Genomic DNA, 27283 nt, shown 5'->3' on the forward strand with positions numbered 1-27283 from the left:
AGCTCTGAAGATGATGAAGAAGAAGAAAAGAAGAAAGAAATAGAGAAGTTAGAGGAAGAAAAGAGGATAAAAGAGGAAAATAAAAAGAAAGAAGAAGAAGAAATAAAGAAGAAAGAGGAAGATGAAAGAAATAAGAAAGAGGAAGATGAAAGGAAGAACAATGAAGATGAAGAGAAAAGGAAGAAAGTAGTAGAAGCAACTGAGAAATTGGAAGAAGAAAAGAAGAAGAAGAAGATTGCAATTAGACCCATTCCAGTTGTAACTCTAGTTGCAACAACAATAATAGTAGTAGCATTAGATGATGATGATGATCAAAAGGGTCTAATGAGTTCTTTAAGAAAGTTTCCCCAAAACAACAAATTTGTAAAGTCTATGGAGAAGACTCTAACTAAATTCTTGGACAAACTGTAGAAGACAATTACTACAACTGTAGCTAATCTAGACTTGCAGTTAAAAGAAAATATGTGGTGAAGACCTTTGATGAGGAATTCACAACCTTAGCTACGGGAGCTTTACTACAAACACATGCCAAGCATGATGCATCACTGTTTGATATAATATGCACAAATGTCAAAAATAGAGAAGTTAAATGTCAATATGTTTGATACAATATGCAATATCATAACTTATTCAAGCTGTAAAGATGATGAAGAAGAAGAAAGAAATAGAGAAGTTAGAGGAAGAGAGGAGGATAAAAGAGGAAAAGAAAAAGAAAGAAGAAGAATAAATAAAGAAGAAAGAGGAAGATGAAAGAAATAAGAAAGAAGAAGATGAAAGGAAGAAGAAAGAAGATGAAGAGCAAAGGAAGAATGTAGTGGAAGCAACTGAGAAATTGGAAGAAGAAAAGAAGAAGAAGAATATTATAGTTACACCGATTCTAGTTGTAACTCTAGTAGCAACAACAACAATAGTAGTAGCATTAGATGATGGTGATGAGAAAAAGGGTCTAATGAGTTCTTTGAGAAAGTTGCTCCAAAAGAACACATATGTAAACTCTATGGAGAAGACTTTAACTAAAGTCTTGGAAAAAATGTAGAAGATAGTTACTACAATTGTAGCTAATCTGGACTTGCACTCAAAAGAAAATATGTGGTTAAGATCTTTGATGAGGAATTCACAACCTTAACTAAGGTAGCTTTAGCAGAAGCACATGCCAAGCATGATGCATCACTGTTTGATACAATATGCATAAATGTCAAAAATGATCTAAATTTTTTGAATGTGTGCATCAAAGAATTGAGGAAGAGCACAAATGAAGGTAAGAAGTTGTATGAAGCATGCACAATGTCATACAATTACCTGCCAAATTTTGATAATAAGATCAAAGGCCAAATGAGTGAGCTTCATATATTCACTACAAGATTACAACAACCAGAGGCCAGAATTGAAAATTTTGAAACTGAGATGTAGAATATCCACAATGCTATTTGAAGCATTGATTTTGACAAGGAAAAGTATTAAGAAGATTCTCTATCCTCAAAGAATACTTATTACCCAAAGTTGTCATTTTGTAGAGGAAATTAGAGAAGTGTCTTGTAGTTAAGACATCCTATGATAAATTTGCCTATACTAACTTGAGCATAGTTGAAGTGGCATCTGATGCACTATGCACACTAATAAGTATTTCTAATACAGTCAAGGAGAACTAGAAGAGGGAAGTGGAAAGGCTGAAACTTGTATATGTAGATTGTTTCTCCATGATATCAAGTTGATAAGCAACATGCCACAAGTTTTTGTATATAGTTTTTTGACACCTTTTCCATTGATGTCAAAAGGGGGAGTAATATGTAAAGGAAAGTTGTATTATTGTAAGTACTAAGGAGGAGGAGTAATATAAGTAAGGAAATTGTATATGTATATGGAAGGGGGTATACACTTATGTATCAATGTAAGGAGTGATAAGGAATGTAATGATCCATTAAAACATGAATAGAATTGTTTTGTTTTGAAGCCAATTTTGTGTAGTTTTATTTATTTTTGTTGTGTATCAAACCATTTTGGGACTTAGTCAATTTTCCAAATGTTGCCATTAATGCCAAAGGGGCAGATTGTTGGAAATATGGTTAGATAGATATCTTGAGATTTGTCATTTATGGAAACATATATTCAACATTTTATTTTTTCTTTTAGAGTTAGAAAATTTTCTAAGTGTTAAAAAATTTACAACAAAATAGAGATAGATGAGATGTGTATAGATGACACAATTTGAGTTAGCTTATGTGCAATTGAGGAAATCTTAATGAAAATTTCATGATGATGTGGTAAAGTGTTAGTATAGACAATATGACGTGAGTTATAATTAAAATACAATATAGGTATTTGACATAGCAAAACAAAGCATAGCAAAGAATTGAGTTGTACAACTTAAGCAATTATTTTGGTGACAAAATAATTACTAAGTCTTGATAAGCTGACTTTGTGGATATTATTCCATAAGTTATTTTATATTATATCAAGTGTGTGAACACATGAAGGTCGACTAAGCAGAGAATTACTAATTTTTGAAGTATAAGTAAAGATCTTATCTTGCGTAGATAAGTGTGCTAGATGTGGAAATTGTATGAGATGTGAATTGTTGTACATAAAACTTGAAAGTTATATGAGCCTAATGTGATGTGAGATCTAATGTATAATTAGAGAAAGTGTGAATTAAAATAGTGAGTAGGTACTATATGTATATCTATTCTTGTGAATAACTTTATTGTATAAATGCATGTTAGGGAAGTGGGCTCTTCCTGCATACATTGTATTTGTTCTACCAAATTCTAATAGGGTTGAAGCAACTCCTAACAGAGTTGAGGCTTCTACCAAGGCCTAGTCCTCTAATAAGGTCTCGAGACCCTATATGTACTTCATAGACTCCTAACAAGGTCAATATCCTTAACATGATACTTTTGTTTAGTGAATCATCTCATGGGTATCATTTCCACTGGGGTTTTCCCTTGGCCAGGGTTTCCCTAGTTAACAAATAATGGTGTTATGAGTTCTCTATGTGTATGGTTATATTTACTATTCAACATCATTGGTTTACTTTTATATGCAACTTATAAAGAAATTAACAATATTTAATTATAGGCAAAATTTTATAGAATACTGATTCACCCCCCCATCTCAGTATTATCTATTTCCAACACTCTTCCTCTACTCTTAAGGAAAATTAGTATGCCTATTCAGTTTTTGTCATTCTAACTAGACTCAACACTTTAATACTTGGCCGCAAAAAATTAAGATAATAGGAAACTTTAGCTTTTTTAGCTTTTGCATGGCCTTTTTGTTGGAAACTATAATTGGAAAAATTATTATGTTTTGATTGATGTGAAACTTTATTGGTGAGATAGATGTTATTTGAGTAGAGTGTTATATCAAGATGATTGATGAAGAGGATTTGGGAAGAAGAGATAACAAAAAGGACCTAGATGAAAGGTTGAGTTATGAGAAACTATAAGGGGAACTTGATTAGTACGATTTTGCCAAGATAATATGATTATTTAATCATAACCTAAGTGAAGAAGATAGTGGTATTGAATATTGGAAGAAGTGATCAATAGAAGACCAAATGCATAGGCTTGACCGAGCAAAAGAGTAGAAGATTAAGGAACTAGAAGTTTATGTCAAGTGATGCTAGTGTTCACCAAGAAACAATATAACTTGATCATAATACAATGTCGACCGAGCATCTATATCAATTGAGTATCAAAAAATGTACTGAGAAGAATATTTAGTATTGACAAAATAATTCAATGATGATCAAGCATCAAAACCCAATGTTGCCCGAATGATAGCATTTTTTAATTTGTGAGAAAATATTGATTTCTAGTTGATAGAATTGAATTCTTGGAATATGGAAAGTGCATTATAGATAAGGATGGATGAGTTGGAGCATTTAATTCAAGGGAAACCATGTTTGAGTGTGTCTATGCATGGATTCAAAGAGAAGTTTCTAGAAGAGAAAGGAGGAAACAAAATGATGGAAGGATTTAATGGACCTAATCAAACCCTAAGATCTATGGTGATATTTAAGAGGACAATTATCAGAACTACCTATTTAAGGAGGCATAAGGGTGAACTAATGAAGGTTAACAAAGTAGATATTTTGTTGATGCTATTGACTAACGAACTTAAGTAGGAAGCTGAGAAGATTTATGTAGATTTCAAGTGTGAACACTTGAAAAAGGTTTAAGATGATTAGAGACATAGATGATAATGGAGGCCAGTTAGTGGATCAAAATATGATCTACATTGTGGTATGTATTTTCAAAGTGAGTTGTATTTATTAGATCAACCTATTGTTACTTTCTAACTAATGTATTAGTTTGAAATCCTTTAATAAAGGTTGACCTAGTACTCATTTTAAAATATTTTTATCAAGGTGATATTCTAATGGAATCTTCTAAATCCCTCTAATAAGGCCACTCCTAATAGAGTGATTAAATATTTTAATAAGGTCACATTTAACAATATATTTTGTAACCTTTAATAGGGTTGGCTCCTCATAGAGCTCACTTCAGAAGAGTGAAAATTGGTGACATGTCACTGGTGGTTTTTTCCCAAATTGGGTTTCCACATTAAATCTTGGTGTCATACTTGTGTGGATGTTAGCTGAGATGTTTTATTTTTAATATTTTATATTTTTCAAGTTTTTTACTATTAGGATAGTGGACAACATGTTTTATTTTGCTACTTATTTTCTATAGAGACCAAGCTACTTAAAGTTTAGATCTGAAGTATTTGAAATGATTAAAAGTTTAATTGTTACATGTAGACCTGAGGATAACTAATTCACCCCCCTCTTAGTTATTCTAATTCATTCTAACACTTTGTTTTTATGAGGACTCAAAATATCTTTTCTATATAGTCCTAAATAGATATTCCTTCTTGCTTAATTCCTTGCATTTTCTTCAATATATCAAGCTCATAATTCATAGGAATTATGAATTGTCTCTTCAATTTCTCCACCATCTGATCCCATCTTGTGCTTTTCTCCTTTCCCCTTCTATTTTATTCTAACTAAATTTCCTATCATGTAATTGTTGCATCATCCTTTATTCTGGCCTTTGCGAACTTGACCTTATTAGGATCTTTGATATCTTCATAATCAAAATATTATTATAATTTATTGATCTATTCATTCAATTCCTCCAAGTTTGGATTTCCTAAAAATGTGGGTACTTCAATCTTAGGTCTTTTTCCAATTTTGGAAATGGTCCTAAAAAGCCTATCCTCCTTAAGATCACTAGCTTATTCTTCTTAGTCATGTTCAACATGCCATTCTTCTTCAAATTCATCACATATTTCATGTCTTACTATAATATGCATTCCTATATAAATCTTCTCTTGCAATGATTCTACTTGTTCCTAGAGGTATCTAAAACCCTCATCTCACACACCTGTAGCTCTTCATCAACCTTTCCTTTGTGAAGGAATTTTTGTGCTTATTTCTCAAACCAACAACTATGGTCCTAGTGAAAACTACCTCACAATCAATGATCTATCTACACACACATGAAATTATTCTTTGATACCACTTGATGAAGATTACTCCCCTTATCAAAACAAATACATTATAGAATAACAATACTTTGCAAGAATAAAAAATGGGTTTCTCATTGTTAGAAAGAGAAGCCCACCAATACAACTAAGGTGGGCTCAATTAGTGATATACTAATTGTAACTTAAATCCGACTTCAATAACTTATATAGTGATAAATGCTAAGAGATAAAACATGCATAATGACACAATTATTTGTTAACTAGGGAAATCATTGAGCAGAGGGAAATCCTTAGTGGAGATGGAGCCCACAATATTATGTACTATTATAAAAGTTCCTGGTAAAAGGATGTGACCCTATTAGAGCCAATTATAATACAATTAGTATATTAGTCCTTTTTAGGAAACTTTGAATTCATGTCAAAAGATTCTAGCCTTGTGAGGAGCAATAAAGAAGGCAATTGAACCCACTCTCCAAATTGCTTCAATAATTTTTATACAAATAGATCTTTAGGATAAAAAATCCAAGTTGTGAATTGACCAAATATCATCCTCAAATAAAAATACAATATCTTTGAAGTTCTCAAATCAACATAATCCTCTTATCTTCTTTGATCAAATTCACATCCTTAATAGATGAATATCAATTACATAATCACACACAACTACACTTCAACCCAAGGAAACAAATTTTACAATTCCCCAACATATAATTAATTACATAGGACCTCATAAAGATATTATGTTAAAGTTTCACATACTACATTACACTTTACAAGTTCTAAAATAATTTCCAATATAAGAGTCAACTGCTAGTAGACATATCAAATGTTACACTTTAGTGACCTTCCCAAAATTATCTCTAGCATCTTCTTAACATGAACATATCATCATGAACATTCCTTCAACCATAATATAATATTTATTACCTTTATTTCATCTCATTCATCAAATATAATCAAATTATTAGTTGCCTATTTTCTTGTACACTGGCATGTTACCAGTCTTTACCAAATCAACTATAACTCATCCAGTCCTTCATACAAACATATGAAAATATAGATGTTGCATCTAAATACATTATTGAACATTTATCTAATCTTGCATAACTTATCTTGTTGAATCTTTGTTTAATTGATCAATTGAACTTTTATGATGTACATAATCTCTATCTGTCATATACCTAGACATATATATGTTGATATCAACATAAACATATCATCAATGCAACACATAAATATGTTGTCCAAGTTGCAACCAATTAAAAATCTCTCCCTTTGGTATTTATGGTAACCTATGATGAAAAACCATCAATCCAAAATGAAATTCTAGTATTCTAAGCAATATTTGAAAGTCAAACAACTGAACATAAATTTCTAAATAATCCCTTATTGACATAAATTATCTTATTCCTCTCGAATAATATCCTCCATAAGTTTTAGTATCCCTCATGCATATGTGTATTTTTCATGTATTACTTCCCCCATTGACATTAATGAGAAAGGTGTCAATATTCCAATCTAAGAATTTGAAGTTCTCTCATTATTGCATCTATCCAATCTAAAAAAGATACCAATTGCCAACAAACACTTCTATACTAAAACATTACATAATAAATCTATCAAGTTCTTCTCATTATGACCACTCCCTTGTAGGAGTAGCATCAAGCTTCTAGTCCAAATATGTTAATACAACTCTAATTCTACTAGACTGATGCAATCCTTGCAATTCAAAGTACTCAAAAGAATACTTAGCCAATGGTTTAGTAAATATATCTACTATCTAATCTTTATTAGTAACATAATCCAATATGATTTCATTTTCTTTTACTTTTCACTCGAAAAATGATATTAAATAGAAATGTTTTGTTTGTTTGTCTTTGAGTATAATATTGGATTCTTTGACAGGCTTACTGTAAGTTTGTGTTATCACTATGAATAGTAATAAATTTTGGAAACTCAATAACCATATCATTTAGTATTTTCTTCATCCACATGATCTAATTATAATTATTTGTTTCTATCATATATTTGGCTTCTACTGTTGATTGTTGAAATGCAATCTTATTTCTTGCTTATCTAAGAAACCAATCTTCCTCCTAAGAAGAATGTAGAACCACTTTTCTTTTTCCTATCATAAATATTACCTACCCAATTTGTAGTAGTGTATGCATATAAAGTCAAATCATGTGATCTATCATACCATAACCCAGTATCTAATTTTCCCTTCAAATATATGATTATCCTCTTTACTACTATTAAATTTGTCTCTTTAGAGGCTACCTAAAATATTTCAACAATTCCAACTAGATTTTCTATGTTTGATCTTGTGTGAGTTATATATTACAATTCTCCTATCATTGATCTATACCTTATTTGAGTTATACTAGGAGACTCATCTTTATTTGGTAATTTTCATCCCATTAATATAGGTGTACCAATTGGCTTATAGTTCTCCATTCTAAACATTGTTAGAATATATTTTAGATATTTGGTCTATGATATAAAAAATCCATCCTTATACTAAGTTTTTTGCAATCCCAAGAAGCGTTTTTATTTCACCAATCATAGACATTTCAAACTCATTCTTCATTTCTTCAAAAAAAATTCACTAGCCTCATCATTGCCTCCAAATATAATATCATCAAAAAATACTACAAGGATCAGTAATCCACCTAATTTTTTCCTTAAATACAATTTACTATTATCATTTCCTTTATTTAATCTCAAGCTTAATACATGCTTGTCTAATCTCACATGCCATGTTCTAAGTTCCTATTTTAGTCCATATAGTGTTTTCTTCAATCTAAAAACCATGTCTTTGTCTTCAGTAAGTGGAAAAGTGTATAGTTGTTCAATGTAGACTTCTTCCTCAAGTTTCCCATTCAAAATTTTTGACTTGACATCCATCTAATATACCTCTACATTTTTTTTAGATACATAATCTTAAAACATTCTTACTGCTTCCAATCTTGCAACAAGGGAAAACATTTCTTCAAAATTAATTCCTTCTTTCCATTAGTATCATTTGAATACGAACATTTCTTTAATTCTTACTACTTCACTTTTCTCATTCATCTTGTTTCTAAATATCCATTTTGTGCTAAGAAAAATCTTATCTTTAGGTCTGGTGACTAGTTCATTCTTCTCTATCTAATAAATTTCTTCTCTAATAGTCATTATCCAATATTAATCTTTGCATGCTTCATCTATAGTCTTAGGTTCATCTTGTGATATAAAATAGAATTATTCTCTTACCTAATTTCTTTTCAATACTCCTTTCTTTATACTTCCAATTATCTATTTCTCGGGGTAATTCCTTGCATCATATTTTGGTGTCCTTTTCTCTTCTCTAGTTTCTTCTTCAAGTTCTTTTATTGATTCCCCAATCTATAATTTCATATCATTATCCATCTCAAAGCATTATTCATGTTCCATATTCTAATTAATAGGCTTGTGATTTTTACCATCTTCATTATAAGAATTCGAATCAAGAATCATTTCTTGTATCCTAAAATTCTTATCAACTTTTACATTTACATTCTTAAATATTATTTTCAATCTTTATTTATACCATCTATATGATTTTCTCTTCAAAAAATAACCAAACAATATACCTTCATCACTTCTAGGATCAAACTTCCTATGCCATCTTCACTCTCAATATAGATATTACTATTAAAGATTCTGAAGTATTTCACACTAGGTGTATGCCCAAACCAAAGTTCATAGGGTGTCTTACTAGTTACTTGTTTGATCTAAATTATGTTCATGTACTGTATATTGTTGTACTAATTTCTTCTCTCCATTAGATATGTATCATATTTCCTTTAAGTGTCATCATTTTAGCTTCTTCAATTACTAACCTATTTCTTCTTTATGCTATCATATTCGGTTGTGGTGTTTTAGGGGTTGAAAGTTATCTTTTGATACCATTGTCTTCACAAAGATTATTGAATTGATTTAATGTAAACTCTCCACCTCTATCAGATCTTAAACATTTAATTATTAATCTAGATTCATTCTCAACTTTAGCCTTGAATATCTAAAATTATCAAAAGCTTATAATTTTCTCTCTTAGAAATGTTAACCACATCGTTCTAGTAAAGTTATCAATTAAAAGATTGGAATAACTTTCACCATAGAATCATCTTGTCTTTGTAAGTCCACACAAATATATATGAACAATCTCCATCTTTTTTAATGTAGTGAATATATTTCTTGAAAATAATTTCTTCTATTCAACCATCAAACATTCCTTACATACCATGTTAGAGGGTTTCATAATCTTTGGAAAATCTCTTACTGAATTACTATTGCTTATCTTGAGAAAGAGAAAATGTTGTTCAATCAAAAATTTTGTATCTATTTTTTATGAAAAGTGGAGGAAGATTTTTTTTTAAAGGATGATGTATATTTATTTGGGTCATAGGAATGACTAGTATTTTGTCAGTGGGTCTAGTCACCACTCAAAGCAGTCTAAGTACATATTATTGGAGGTATTCCATGGTGTTTGGATAGAGGGCATGCCTCCACCTTGGAAGAGAAACCTCCACCTTGAATTCCACATCAGCTCATACCTCATGTCCTCCTCCTCATCTTTTGATAATCTGAGGAAAAATTGCCTGCACATATGACTGCACTTTGAAAGCACTTGGAATGCACCATTTTTTGTGCTATATTCACACCATGGACACATTTTTCTAGAGACCCTACCTCCTTTCTTGGGAGTTTAATTTAGTGGTGGAGGCCCCACATTTTTCTGTTGTAGCTCACTATTTTTTTGTAAGCCCCTTGTACCATGCGAGCTCTACCTACTGATAGCGCATTGTGTAGTGCATGTCATCACATATTCCATATACCTCAAGCTTCTTAATATCTGATCCTTTGATCCCCATGCATATTTGGTAGCACACCACTACTTGGTCTTCCTACTCATACCCTCTACACTAAGGGCTATATCAAACTCTTATCATGGCCCCCTAGGCAATTTTTTCCTTTCTCTTTGTAAGTTTCTATTTTAAAATGGTAATTTGTAACCTTAGTCAAGAATGTAGTTTCTTCAAACCAATGGTTTTTGGAGCTCAAAGGAATTTTTTTGCCTTTGAAGGGTGGTTTATGAGCCCTTAGAGTGGTTTATTCATGATTTTTTCATGGTTGTTTTTGGTTTCCACCTCCATTTTGTGGTTTTGCATGAAGTTTATAGTAGTTTTTGACACATGGACAAGGAAGGAGGATGAAACATCTAGAATAAACTCAGATTAAAACCTTCCAATATCCTCTAATCAATTTCACATATTGAAAACTTATAAATAATTCATATAATCAACATAGAAAATAAGGCTAGATGCAACATATTATTAGGTGTAATTATTTACCTTTGCATACAAAATAATGACATGCTCAACTATAAGGCCATCTATGTTTCCATCTTATAAAGAATCAAGAATCACAATTTTGAGTCCTATCTTGAATTTTCCATCTTCTATTCCTCCAATAATTCTAGTTTCCTACATCTAACCAAGCTTCTTTTATAGCTAGCTAAGCCACAAGTTGACTAGTCAAGCATTTAATTACAATATAGGTCTAGTCTTGGAAGAGTAAACCAAGACCCAAGTGAAGGACAACACTAAACCACACATACATAGTGATAGGTCCACATGTGTGTTAGGAGTCATCTCCCATTTATGAAAGACACCACAAAAGCATAGGAAATCACACCAATTGAAAGAACATGCCTCAATGGATGAAATAACAAGAAAATAAGGACCACAAACAATGGAATAGAAATCAAGAATTATGAAATATTAGAACTTGTACACTCAGGAAATGGATCTAGGATAAGTCCTAGATATGATATCAATCATGCACAAAGAGAAACCATAAGTAGTAATGACTACTTCATGAATAATAGACTGGAACAGAAAACATGATTTTTTTGGTTGACGCAAGATTGCTTAAGACCCTAGATGCTCCTACATCAGACACCTAGGGTAAGAAGAGAACTAATGCCCATATAAAGACTCAAAAATATTCTAACCTAAATTATATAGATCCAATTTAGTCTGTGATATCCACAAAATGTCTTCAATTAGTTCTCCTTTCTACTAAACAAGGTATTCCACATAACCCTTTCCTTTAGTGCTTCTTCTTATTTGGGTATTCAAGATTTTTTCAATGCCTTCCTCTTTCTACTTTGGGTAATCCAGGGTATCATTCAACTCACTTTTAGGCTCATGGTACTCAAAGATATCAACAATTTTGAATATGGGTGAAATATCCATATCTTTAGGCAACTCTACTTCAAAAGCATTTTCACTGTCAAACTTTCTCAAATTTTACAAGGTCCAAACTTCCTCATTTTCAATTTATTGTAGGTTCCAACTAGAAATATATATTTTCTTCAAACTAACCCTTAACTTATTAGCATCACTAAAAGATTTATGCCTTCTCCTCTAATTAGCTCATTGTTTATATTTTTGAGTACTATTCTGCAAAGTGTCTCTTACATCATCATGCAAATCTTTCAGGAAACTTACAAAATATTTAGCATCAACACTATTATTTTCTTCCTTACTCAAGTTTTTGAGTTCTATTGTTCCTCTAGGGTGTAGTCCATTTATGATATCAAAATGTGTCTTCTTGGTAATTATGTTCACATAGTTATTTTATGCAAATTCATCTTGTGTGAAGACCAAGTCCCACTTTGTAGTTTTACTTCCAACCAAGCATCTCAACAAATTACCCAAAATTCTAATCACAATCTCGGTTATCCATCAATTTAAGGGTGAAATGTAGAGCTAAATTTAAGTTCAATATCTAACTTCTTTTAATGTGTCTTCCAAAAGTATCTAGTGAACTTAGTATCTTTGTCTAAAACATTTTTTTTTGGCAATCTATTTAACCTCACTATCTCTTTGAAAATAGCTCTCCTCTATATACCACATTAGATATTTTCTTGCAAGGTATGAAATGTGCCATTTTAGAAAATTCCTCTACCAGCACAAATATAGAACAAGGATAACTTTAAGAAACCCCTCTCAAAAAAAAAGCCTAAAATGCTGGCGAATCCAACATCTTGGGGGCAGGAAAATTTTAATATCGAGGGCAATTTTTTTGTTCCATATAGGGAAATAAAATATTATATGTTGGCAATTTTTTTCTTGCCCTAGCAAAAATCATTGTAAATGTGGCGAATTAATATTTTTTCACTGACGGATATATAAATGATGGCTATTTTTTCCCTTGCCAAAAATGAATTAATAATGTTAGAGGCGAATTACTTGTTTTGCAAGAAAATGAATAATAATGGTCTTGGCTAATCTTCAATGGTAAATTGAAAAATTGTTTAATTTGAAAGCAAAATTTGCACATGTATTGGTTAGTGACTGTACTGACTGCTGAGTAGTCACTTTCAAGTTTCAACTTATGTACTATCTTAGGTGTGTTATTAATAATGTTGTAACATCATTTTGTCAGTGTCACAATTACCAAGTTGACTATCATTACTTTTGTTATGTTAATAGTAAATACAATAGTTTTATTGACCATTGATTAGTTAGAGATCAATGATAGTAGATGCATCTTAGGGCCACTCGCTTGAAAAGATTTGGAGTCGCATGTAATTTTCTAGAATGGAGACATGGGGAAAAGTTTACATGGAAATCATAAATCATGTCAGGCACTATTGACTATTCGACATTAATGTCAGCACATTTCAACATTTCACACACTTGAAAATTAATAAGAATATGAAAAAATAAGATATGGAAGATCGCGAATGCCAAAGAATTAGATGCAACTACAGTCTACCATTAAATAGGCTCTTCAATTCCTCTTTCAATATCATTTCTCATATTCTAATTTCTTCAATCTGAATTTGGTTTGTAGTTGCACTTTGTAGAGTTTTCAGTTTCTTGAATCATAGTCATGGATACGCCAATTCACTTGAAATGCACTAATATGGCTTTGCAAAAGCCCTTTTTGGGAAAAACTCCTGATGATGTCCTTGCCATGGTTTGCAAGGTAGATGGCCAAAGTCCTTTTATCCGCCATGCTATATGCATGGTACTCGGCCATGAATTCTTGAGAAATGATAAGAGGTACTGTGTGTCCATGGATATTACCTCCCACTTCCTCGCATCTCTTCTCAACCTTGGAGGCAAGCAAATAGACATGTTGATGCTTCTACGTAACATTTTTAAGGAAACATTTTAAGAAGATGATGTCAAAATTATTGTATTGGTCGAGTAGGTACCAGGGCCAGGTATTGGCATCCCTTTTGTAGATGTAGCAAACAAGTGCTGGGAGGAAGGCATAGGGTGCATTATACATAAGCATCCTTTTTTGCTCAACATGAATGAATGGCAACTGACTCACCATCAGAAGTGGGTGCGGCTCAAAAGGAATTTTTTGCAAAAATGGTTGTTGTTGGACGATAACATTAGCGAGACAGACTTCACATGGCTGAACAAGTTCAGTGGCATCATCTTCTCCAATAGATTCCTCGCGGATAGAATTGAAGACTTTTTTGATTAAAGGCTTCAATCCCTCGGCTCCTCAGCCTACTCATGCTTCCAGCCTCCCTGGTTCCCTAGTTCCCTGTTCCCTTGGCCTTTAGGAATTTTTTTTTTTTTATTAGAGAAAAAGTTTGCCAAAAAAATATTTTCAAGATATCTGTATTTTTCTTTGGATTGGGCCCTGCCCATTTTTGTAAATTACGAAATAGTAAAACTAGGCTGATTAGTGATTTAATCAGCTATTTTGAATATGTAAGCTATGAATCAGTATTTTGTACATTGTACAGTCTAAAATATTATCAATGAAAAAAATAGTTTTTGGCTTCTCAAATCATTGTTCTTCTTAGTCTACGACTTTGTAAATTTTTTTTTGGCATCTTGTTTCTCAAATTATGCATTGTTGAAATGTTACTGTTAGTCTGCGACTTAGTTAAAAATAGTGAACTGTTAATAATTAACTATTTTTTTTTAATCTAACTGGTTAAAAGTTAACAAATGGAGCTTCAAGGAAAACTAAAGATTAATAGATTATAACCTTAACAAAGTTAAATATAATTTTGATAATTTATGTGTCAAATTTTTATTTCATACCTATCTTGTCACCTATTCCTAACTTTTTTTTCATTATGAAATCTTTTAAATGATAAATAATAGTTTATAAACAATTATCACAATTTTCAATATATGTTAAATTTTAATAATTTATAGATATTATAACTATATTATATTTTAATTTTGAAACTAAATAATAAATATGAATAAAAATAGAGCATTTGCAATTATATTTTTAAATTGTAATTATAACCATATCATATACATATAATATAATTATTTATACTATAATATAATATAATATAATTATAATTTATAACCATGCATACAATATTTATATAATATAATAATAATAATGAGTATGACCATCTCAATCTGATAGATCGACAGCTCGGGATGAATTTCGAGCCGATTTGGGGAATCTTTTTCTATCTGCCCAGATTTGTGATGGTCATTATATATTTTATTAAATTTATTATTATTATTATATTATATTATAATAATGACCATCGAGCCATCGACAGTCTGGGATGAATTTCAAGCCGATTTGGAGAATCTTTTCCCATTTGCCCAGATTCATCCAGAATCGTGACACGTATCACGATTTTGGATGAATCTGGGCAGATGGGAAAAGATTCCCCAAATCGGCCTGAAATTCATCTCGAGCCGTCGATCTATTAGATTGAGATGGTCATTATATATTTTATTAAATTTCTTATTATTATTATATTACATTACATGGTTATATTTATATTTTATTATATGGTTATGATTATATTATATGGCTATAATTATATTATATTATATTATAGTATAAATAATTATATTATATGTTCTATTATAAAATAAATAATTATAAATAAAAATAATATTATTTTTATAATAATAATAAATCTTAAATGATTACATAATATAAGTAATATTATTTTTAATTGAATGCCAATAAACATATTATAATTTATAAAAAAATACATTATTAAAATATAAAATATAAATCAATGCACTTACATTAAAAAATAAAAAATATTTAACAACAATAATAATTTAATAATTTAATTAAAAATAATAGAACATATGATATAATTATTTATACTATAGTATAATATAATATAATTACAACCATATGATATAATCATAACCATATAATATAATATAATTATAACCATATAATATTTATATAATATAATAATAATAATAATGACCATCGAGTCATCGACGGCCCAGGATGAATCTCAATCTATCAGATTGAGATGGTCATTATTATTATCATTATATTATATTATTTAATATAATATTATATAAATAATATTATATAAATAATATTAAATAATATAATATAATAACAATAATAAATTTAATAACCATTTGATAGTCTATAGATCGATGGCCCAAGATGAATTTTGAGCCGATTTGGGGAATGCTTTCCCATCTACCAAGATTCATCTAAAATTGTGACACATGCAACTTATGTACATCACTACATTATTTAATATTGACTTTGAGTCTTGACAACTTATTACGGTTAGATGTACATTGTACATAAAAGTTAAAACCATTAATTACTTATTACTTTCTTTTTAACTATTAAACTTTAAGTATTACCTTTTTAGAGTATGAAGTTGAGAGTTGTGGAACTATAAGACGAGAGTCCGATACAATAGTCATAGGGTTTTCAAATTTTAAATTTTCAAAGATTGGCAGAATTTTATTTTGTGTTTTGATATTTTATGAAGACTGAAAGTGTGAAACTTGGGTATTAGACGACAACACCAATTATCCAATCTCAATTCCAGGTATTTAATTTTTTTCAAAAAAATTCCATTGCAATTTGTAGCAATAGAAATCTTGATTTTAATTGTCTTAGGTTTACACTTTACAGTTATTTTGAATAGGGTTTGAAGTTTAATAACCAGTAGCAACTAGGTATGGTCAAAAAAAAGTCAAAAACCTCCCAAACGAGTGCACCCATAAAGGAAAAGAACACCATTATACAACTTAGACAAGTGCTACGAACCCCAAGTTTCATCGATGAATGTCATCATATTTTTGATCTTGTTATCCATGGAGATTTTGGAATCATGGCAATTAGACATTCATTGTTTAGTAAGTGGAAAGATCCTTAGAAGGGAGAATTTATTACAAATATAACAGCAGTATTGGTGTATATACAAATAAACTAGCTGCTCTGGTTACTAGATTAGCCAACCTCATTGTACCTAAAGTATTCCCTTGCCCTGAAATTATAATGCTATATGCTCAAAATTATGATGAAAATAGAAAGGCAATTGTAAATCAAAACACTCAGGAGGAAATTTTATCAATAACTGAGAGTGAATTTTTCACTCTATTAGACCTAGGGTTAGGGTTTAGAATAGAAAGCTCTAAGGAGTGCAGTGACTTGGATAAACTAGCTCAAGCTTATGACAAGTTGGAAAGAAGTTTTCAAGATTCATATATTAAGGGTTTAATACCCTTAGAGTCCACTACTAGTGTTGCTATTACACTGGACAAAGACCATAAGCCTCCTTATTAGTATGATATTTTTGTGCCATGGGTTTAGAATACTATTTCTTTATTATCATTTTTCTTGGGATTGGACAGTAACAAGGAAGTGGGGGCCAGCGTTCTTGAAATGATTTATAATATCCATTGTCGAGGTTAGCCAGTTGATAATGTAGCAGTAAGATTTTTTTCTTTTGGTACATTGTTGAATCTATGCAACAACAATTACTAATGATTAAAAAAAGTACAACTACAGGCAAGATGAAGATATTTAGGTTCAAAAGTTACTTGTGCTACCTTCTTTTGGCAAAGAATCACCTAATATTAGAGACATAGAACAACAAGCTTGATATTGAGGTCTATAAGTTTGATGAGAAAACCTAGAAGAAATCAAAGACACCAAGTCTAGTATATGAGTGGACACATAAGATGAGGATGACTACTAACAATAAAAACTACAACCATTTTGTAGACTTCTTTTTGGCACCTATTTACCAAAAAATCACAGGCACTACAATTCTTAGATTGCCCGTGTCTTGTAAAGATTGCATTCAACTCGGAAGTCAAATTCAATTGGCTGACTGGTTCTTTATGGAATAGTACACTATCTTAAGGTTTTATGGTTCAGCAGTTGAACCCTGCAAACTTCCAATGCATGTTACATAAAGGGTTTTTGCACTAGAATATGTAAGGTAGATGGAAAGTGCAGATGAACTTTTCAATGGACAACAAAAGAAAATGATATTTTCTTCCTTGCCTTTCGCAATTGGAGGCCTTACATTTGAGAGAAAGGCTTTCAAAGTGGCAAATGAATTGGTAATTTTTTTTGGCTTTCATTTTGTTAGTCACTGGAATTATGATCTATTGAACATAATAAAAACAAGACTTATTGCCAATGGGAACTTTGCAAGAAATATCAACACTAGGAGATGCCATTGATAGAAAAGTTAAAAAATAAGGATTCATGGGATGAGGTTAAGAAAGAGATGGAGAAACATGCAGCAAAGAATAATATTTTAATGCAACAACTGTCATCCCAAATTATGACATTGCACATATCAGAGTCACACAAATCAGGGCCTTTGACATACTTAAATTTCTATGAGAAAGCATCTGAACCTTCAAAGAAGTCTATGCCAAAAGAAATTAAAGAGGCATGCATATTTGAAATGTGGTGTCAAACCAAGATAATTGAGTTTTGAAAAATGAAGCAAAATTTGGGTGAACCAAAGACATCAAAATTTTTTGAAGAAATTGATGAGGATCACCTTTTCAACACTTATTGGGATAAAGAGCATCCAACTGCACTATATCAACTTGACAGTTGCAGTGACAGTGATATTCAAAGATAGGAGGACCTCCAGTCTAATGCTGACATTCAAGGTATTGAGGATTCTGGGTCAACCAGGGGCAAAGATATTATTAAACTTCAAATGAGTGATTCTACTAAACAAACATATGGTAAAGGAGCAACTATGATACAAAAACTGGGTTATGCAGGTATAGGGCCCATTGGTGCATGATGTAGGAGCATCTAGAGGTATAAGGGCAATCTTGTGTCACCCAAAAAAAATGTACTTAGACTTAGTTTCTGTTTCATGTGTTTTCATTTTTGGACAGCCATTTGGGTCAAATAAAGGTTCCAACTCTCACAGTTCCACTATCAGTGTGCTAGTAAATCCTAAAAAAATAGGAGTATGTAATTGGGCCATTATTTTGGTAAACTAGAAGGTGTGAATTGGCCAGATGAATGTAATTGTGATTTAGAGCATTCCAGAAAAAGATTCAGGTCAAAAGGCCCTACAGTTTGAAAGTTATTGTAGTTTTTCGAGTTTTGGAGACCTCCTAAGAATGCTTCAAAGTCAGGTTAGGGGCATTAAATGACCTCAAAAAGGGTGGAAAAATGGGGGACGAGTGAAGCTTGTTCATAAGGCTATAAAGCACTTCGAGAGCTTTCCAAAAATGTAAACGATTCGTCAATCGAAGCTACGGTTCAAAAGTTATGCCTCCCGAAAGTTTGGTTACCATTTCTAGATTTTTCTATATTTGCGCCGACTTTTAATGCAGCTTCTAGAGCCTTCTATTTGGTCGGTGGATGCCTACTAGCACTTTCTAGAATGTATTCCTAGTCCTTAACCCTTCAGGGTCTATTTAAGGAGATTTCTGGCATTGTAAAAGGTAGTTCAGAGTGGAGTTTGAGAGGAGGTACTGATAGGAGAAATTATCTCCACATTTATGCTATTGTAAGCCCTTAGGGAATTTTTTGAAGTTTATTTTCTTTGTACTAGATGTACTAGCTTATTTTTCAGTTAATACAATTTCCCTTTCTATTGTGTCCATTCTGTTCTTGGGTTGTGTCCCCATCAAGTGGTATCAGAGCTGGTTTTCCTGAGTGTGTAGACAGAGCGCCGACTATGAGGCAGTTTGCACCAGGATTGTGTGGTTGTGGCTTCGAGTTAGAAGATGCCTCCATGAAGAGAGTGTGGCAAAAGGGCCAGAGCTATTAATCTTGAGGAGGTTAGAGCCCTCCAAAGGCAGGTACAAGCATTGCAAGAGGAGCTCCATAGAGGAGCAAATGTTTCCGCAGGTGACGACAGTGAGGATGACAATGAAGAAGAAGAAATGGGACCAAAAGGAGAATTTGATGGGGAAGTTCTGAATCATGCAAAGGAAAGGCTTTTTAGGGCCATTACTAAGTTTGGGAAAAGACCCACAATTGAAGTGGGTGTATTTTCAGAAAATCTGAAACTAGATGAGTTGATCAATTGGATCAATGAACTGGAAGAATACTTTGAGTATGAGGATATCAAGAACCAAGATAGGGTTAATTTTACAAAGACCAAACTGAAAGGCCATGCCAAAATATGGTGGCAAGAGGTTCAATTGGAAAGAAATAGAAGAGGAAAGGAGAAGATCACAAGATGGGATCGCATGGTGGACAAATTGAAGAAGTAGTTCATTCCTGTGGACTATGAGCTTGATTTGTTTAAGAAGATGCATGGGTTAAAGCAAGTAGGAAGATCAGTCCAAGAATATACAGAGGAATTTTACTGACTCTTGATTAGAGCGGGGCATGCAAAAGAAAATAAGGAGAAGGTTTCTTGTTATATCAGTGGGTTGCAACCTAGCATCCAAGAGGAATTAAGTCTGGTAAGAATGACCAGTGTTAAAGAGGCATACCAGTTTGCCCTACGAGTTGAAAAGAAGCTGAATAAAAGGTTTGAAGGAAGAAAAAGAGGGTGCGGTCAAGGAGGAAGGGGAAGCAGTAGATCATCTGGAGGCCGCAATGGAACCCAAAAGAAAAATGAAGATGTGGGTACTAGCAGGAACCAGAAGAATGAGGGTTTCAACCGCTCCCATGATCAAGACTTTGGAAATCAGAGAGGAAGAGGTAGAGGACATGGACAAGGAAGAGGAGGCTTTCGTGGTACCTATTTCCATTGCAATGAAGAAGGTCATTGTTCCTTTGAATGCCCTCAATGACAAGGAAGGATAGATAAGAGAGCTGAAGGCCAAGCTAGGGTTGTTCATGTGGATGAAGATGCACAATCATCACATTCAGAGGATGCAGAAAGAGGAGAGACCTTGGTAAATGAAAGAGTCCTACTAAGTAATGAGATTGAACTAGGATAATGGAGGAGTTTGTTTCATACCAGATGTAAGTGTGAGGATAAATATTGTGATGTGATCATTGATGGTGGTAGCATTGATAACTTGGTATCAAAAGAGATGGTCTCTAAGTTGAAGCTCAAGAGGGAGAAACATCCCCACCCCTATCAGATTGCTTGGGTAAAAGATGATCATAAGGTCCTGGTAAGTCAACAATGTTTAGTAAAATTCAAAATTCGGAGTTGCCATGATGAAGTTCTCTATGATGTTAATCTAATGGATGTTTTCCATCTATTGTTGGGTAGACCATGGCAGTTTGATAGACATGCAGTACATGATCGACATGCAAACACATACTCTCTGACAAAGGATGGAGTTCACCACAAATTGAAGCCCATGAAAAAGGAAGGTGAAAAGGTATGTAGCAGTGCTAGGATTTGTCTTGTTGATGAAAGGAAGTTTTTAGATGGCATGAAACATCAGCATATGTGTTATGCTTTGATTCCTAGGAAAGATAAAGAAGGTAGTAGTGAAATACCACTTGAAGTTTTAGATTTACTAGGGGAGTTTGGAGATATTATCTCTGATAATGTTCTAGATGGATTGCCACCAGTAAGGCAAATTAGTCATCAGATAGATTTGATTCAAGGAGCTAGTTTTCCTAACAAGGCTGCTCACAGGATGACTCCTACTGAAACAGAGGAGCTAAATAGATAGGTTCAGGAGCTGTTGAGGAAGGGCTTGATTCGAGAGAGCCTGAGTCCATGTGTAGTACCTACAGTACTCACACCAAAGAAGGATGGAGAGTGGAGGATGTGTACAGATTCTTGAGCTATAAATAGGATAACCATCAAGTACCAGTTTCCTTTGCCAAGGATGGATGATCTTATGGACTGCTTGAGTGGAGCTTAGTACTTCACAAAGATAGATCTCAAGAGTGGCTATCATTAGATACATATTCGAGAAGGAGATGAGTGGAAAATAGCCTTCAAGACCAAGGAGGGTCTTTATGAGTGGTTAGTCATGCCCTTTGGATTGACGAACGCCCCAAGCACCTTTATGCGGCTCATGAATGAGGTACTTAAGAAGTTCTTGGGAAAATTTGTTATTGTCTATTTGGATGATATTTTAATTTTTAGCAAGACTTTGGAAGAACATTTACTGCATATCTGTAGTGTCCTTGAAAGGCTAAGGGAAGAGAAACTATTAATTAATCTGAAGAAGTGTATCTTTGCAAAAAGGGAGTTAGTCTATTTGGGGTTTGTTATATCACTCGAAGGTCTCAAAATGGATCCAAAGAAGGTAAAAGCCATCTTGGAATGGCCTACTCCAAGGACTACTACTGAGGTAAGATCATTTCATGGTCTAGTTAGTTTTTATAGGAAGTTTATTAATAATATCAGTGGCATATGTGCACACCTAACTGATACAATAAGAGGGGATAGAAAAGAGTTCAAATGGACTGCAACAGCTGCGAGAAGTTTTGAATTGCTGAAGAAGAAGGTAACAGAACAACCTGTGTTGGCACTTCCAGATTTCAGAAAGGTTTTCCAAGTGGATTGTGATGCCAGTGGCAGCGTTATTGGGGTTGTATTAAGCCAAGAAGGTTAAAGTAGTTGGGTTTGATGAACTCAAGAATTTGTACCCTGAGGATCCTAATTTTTCTAAAGCATGGAAAGCTTGTAAAGAACCTATTGTTGTAGATAGAACCAAGTGGTTAGACTATTTGATTCAGGATGGCATGTTGTTCAAGGGTAGTCAATTGTGCATTCCAAGGAGTTCCATGAGGGAAAATCTAATTAAGGAGAAACACAGTGGAGGGATGGCAGGACATTTTGGTCGAGATAAGACCATTGCCATTCTTAGAGAACATTATTTTTGGCCTCAAATTTCATAGGATGTGAAGAAGTTTGTATAAAGTTGCCATGTTTGTCAAGTTGCCAAGGGGTTTAGTTACAATACTGGCCTATATCAGCCATTGCCTGTTCCATCAAGGCCATGGGAGGACATAAGTATGGATTTTGTTCTTGGATTGCCAAGGAAACAAAGGGGTAATGACTTAGTATTCGTGGTGGTTGATAGGTTCTCCAAAATGGAACATTTTATTCCATGCCACAAAACTCATGATGCTGTCCATATTGCAGACTTGTTTTTGAAAGAGGTGGTAAGACTACATGGTCTTCCAAGGAGCATAGTTTCTGACAGAGATACTAAATTTGTGGGGTATTTCTAGAGGACATTGTGGAAAAAGCTAAGAATCGACTTGAAATTTAGTTCCATGCATCACCCACAAACTGATGTCCAAACAAAAGTCTGGGCAATTTGCTGAGATGTTTAGTTGGGGATAAGCCCAAGGGATGGGATTTGATTCTACCACAAGTAGAGTTTTCTTACAATAACTCTATAAATAGGAGTACTGGGAAATCACCATTCCAAATTGTATATGGGAATAGCCCAAGGACTGCACTAGAATTGAGGAAGATAGAGCAAGGGGAGAGGACAAGTGCTAAAGTGGAAGAATTTACTGAACATATCAAGCGTCTACATGAGGAGGTTCAGGCACACATTACCAAGATGAATCAAGAGTATAAAGCTAGGCCTGATCAAAGGAGAAGACATAAGGAATTCCAAGTAGGGGATCTAGTCATGGTGCACTTACTAAAAGAAATATTTCCAGCCGGTACTTACAACAAGCTAAAAATGAAGAAATTTGGCCCCTGCAAAGTTTTGAAGAAACATGACTCAGGAAATGCATATGAGGTGGAGCTGCCAGATGGTATTCACATTTCTCCCATTTTTAACATTGCATATTTAATAGAGTATCATGATGATGGTGTAGATGAGGAGCTGGTGTTCGAGCCATGTCTGATTCTTGATTCTAAGAAGGAGGAGATAGAAGACATTCTAGATCATTGTGTGGGTAGGAGTACCAGAAATAGGCAATATGAAGAGTATTTGGTCAAATGGAAAGGATGATCGATCAAGGACTCAACTTGGATTTCAGCAGCTGAGGTTTCCCATTTGGGATTTCCTCTACCATTCATAAAGTGACAGGATCACTTTTCATTCTACCATGGATGTCTGATGCAGGAGCATCCAGAGGTATAAGGGCAATCTTGTGTCACCCAAAAAAAATGTACTTAGACTTAGTTTTTGTTTCATGTGTTTTCATTTTTGGACACCCATTTGAGTCAAATAAAGGTTCCAACTCTCATAGTTCCACTATCAGCGTGCTAGTAAATCCCAAAAAAATAGGAGTATATAATTGGGCCATCATTTTGGTAAACTAGAAGGTGTGAATTGGCTAGATGAATGTAATTGTGATTTAGAGCATTCCAAAAAAAGATTTAGGTCGAAAGGCCCCTCGGTTTGAAAGTTATTGCAATTTTTCGAGTTTTGGAGACCTCCTAAGAATTCTTCAAAGTCAGGTTAGGGGCATTAAATGACCTCGAAAAGGGCCAAAAAATGGGGGACGAGTGAAGCTCGTCCATAGGGCTATAGAGCACTTTGAGAGCTTTTCAAAAATGTAAACAGTTCATCAATCGGAGCTACGGTTCAAAATTTATGCCTCCCAGAAGTTCGGTTACCATTTTTGGATTCTTCTAGATTTGCGCCGACTTCTAACGCAGCTTCTAGAGCCTTCTATTTGGTTGGTGGATGGCTACTAGCACTTTCTAGAATGCATTCCTAGTCCTTAACCCTTCGAAGTCTATTTAAGGAGATTTATGGCATTGTAAAAGGCAGTTCGGAGTGGAGTTTGAGAGGAGGTACTGATAGGAGAAATTATCTCCACATTTATGCTATTGTAATCCCTTAGGGCATATTTTGAAGTTTATTTTCTCTGTACTGGATGTACTAGCTTATTTTTTAGTTAATACAATTTCCCTTTCTGTTGTGTCCATTCTGTTCTTGGGTTGTGTCCCCATCAGTGCAAGTGGTGATGGGATTTGGAATCCAATTCTAGTACTAGACCCAACCAAAAGAGGAAGTAAACCAATCATTGGAAGCTTTGAGATTGAAGATGATTCATCTAAAAAGGGAAAAGAACATTATACTTCTACTTCTAAAGGTCATCCCAACACATTATTTGTTAAATCTTCAAATCAATTTGTAGTTGATCCCACTGGCACTAACACTGGCACTAGCATGGATGAACCTTGTGCAAAAAAGCAAAAACTTATGACAATTACACCGCAAGAAATGTTAGCGGTTACTTCAGCAATGTATGCGCCAGTGGCTTCTGTACAAAACCTTGAAAATAGTCCTAAAATGCCAAGATTTGGAATGGGCCATCTTCAGTATGTTGGCAATCCTCAAAATACAATTGTAGGTGGAGTAAGTTTAGCTGGAGATGGAGGAGCATCATCATTCAATGATACAGTTGATAATTCACCTTTCAAACACTCAATTGTGTCAGAAAATCTGAATTTTAGTTTGAATGAGTTTGCATCAAAATTTGAACAAACAAGTGAAAGAAATAGCCAAATTATAAAGACTTTGAAAAGTGATGCAGTTCCTAAGTGTCAGGGATCTACTAATAGAATATTTCCAACATATGATCCAAACAATGAAATGATGAATTTCATGGTTGTTATGCCCCTGGGTAGAGATAATAATCCACCACAAAATGTAATAAATTATAACGATATACAAGTTACTAGTCTTCAAATGGATTTGTCAAAAGTGAAAAATATTGACAAAATCAATATATCAAAAGAGAGCAACAAAATGGTCTACTCTATACTTCTAAAAGCGAAGAGGAAAAACAAAAGGCTTACAAAGAAAATAAAAAAGTTACAGGCAAACCTTGATAATGTGAAGGTGAAGGAGAAAGCAACAGACAATAGGTTTAAAGAATTGCAAAATAGGATAAAGAAATATTCTCCTACAGAGGCAATTGTCCAGCAAGAAAAGATGAATAAATAAGTGCAACATTTGACTAAAGAATTGGATGAGTGCCAAAAAAGACTTAAGAATGAACAAGTGTCTACTGCACAGTTGTTCAAGTCTGTAGAGAGTAGTGCATAGGTCATCAATCAATTGAAAACTGAGCTGAAATTTTCTGCCAAGGAAAATAAAATTTTGAAGGATGAATGGGAGAAGGAAAAGAAAAAAGTGGAGTCTAGGGCAAGTATGATTTTTAATTTGTAAAAGGAATTGGGGAATGAGAAGAAAAGAGAGGAGTCTACTGCAAACACAAGCCACAATTTGAATAACCAATTGGAGAATATGCAACAACAAGGGTTGTCAACTGCAAAAACTATCAGTGATTTGAAGGAGGAATTGGAGAATGCAAAGAAAATGGAGTCTAGTGTTACTGCAAGCACTAACACAATCCACAAATTGAGGAGGGAATTGGAGAATGCAAAGAAAAAAGAGGAGTCAGCTGCAAAGCAAAACCTTGATTTGAGAAAAGAATTGGAGAACACGAAGAAAGAGGAGTCTACTCAAAGTCTCCATGTTTTGAAGAAAAGAATTGGGCAGTGCAAAGAAAAAGGAGGAATCCACTTCAAAGAAAATCCATGATTTGAAAATGGAACTTGAGGAAAAGAAGAAAAAAGAGGTAACTACTGCAAATAAAATCCAATATTTGAAAAAGAAATTGGAGGATGAGAGGAAGAGAGCAACTGATTGGCAAAGGAAACTAGAGGAAATGTAGAAAAAGAGTGAAAAAGAGATGTCTGAAATGAAGAAAAAGGTGGGGAATGTAATGGCAGAAAATAGAACGACCTCTTCCGAAGACCATCATGTGAAGGATACTATAATAAACATATTTAAGATTATCAAACAAAAAATTTGGGACAAAATAATGATGATGAGTGATAGTTTGTTGAATGGCTTGATTTAAATAGCAATCTCAGAGTTGTCTTTGAAAATGTAAAAATTGATTTGCAGGCTAAAAGACAAATCTTCACCAGTTCCTTAAAAGATCTTTTTGACCAAGTTCTCAATAAACTAAAGAGATCCAGTGATAGGGATTTGGCAAACCATGGAATAAAAAACCTCTTGGATGCCTATGTAATGGCCATTAATGTCTCTCAACATTGTGAAGAAGTAACGCGAATTGGTGAATCACTCAATTCTACTTCCAAAGAGTTGATGAAGATGAATAACACCATAGTGAAATTGCTAAATGTTGGATTACCAAATCTAGCTAACTTAGAAAGCACATTCAATGGAAACAAAAATTACATTAAAAATTTACAAGGTAGGATGAATTCTGATTTAGGGAAATTTCCTGAGGAATTCACTACGGAGGGAATTGCAAGTTGCATCAAACCGCTATCAACAATGAGTGATGCTATAGATAGATTCCTCTTATCATATGATTCTATCTCTCAAAAGTATTTTTTGTTGATGAGACTACAACTAATTAGCTACAACCTCAAAAAAATGGGGCTTCCAAATGATGCAAAATGGAGTACCCTAAAGAAATTAAGTGAAGCTAAGTCATCTTCTCAAACTGTTACTGTTGATATCAGTGCTAGTCATAGCTGATAGCACTAAGTAGTAACATTGTAACAACTTAGTAAGTGATAGAACTATAATCATTTTGTTACTTGTTGCTCTTTAATTTCAAATTTTGGATTTAATTTCAACTTTGTTTAGTGTTA

The sequence above is a fragment of the Cupressus sempervirens genome, chromosome 1 (assembly GCF_028749045.1).
Source record: "Cupressus sempervirens isolate cs-2001-9-10 chromosome 1, ASM2874904v1, whole genome shotgun sequence".
Classification (NCBI taxonomy): domain Eukaryota; kingdom Viridiplantae; phylum Streptophyta; class Pinopsida; order Cupressales; family Cupressaceae; genus Cupressus; species Cupressus sempervirens.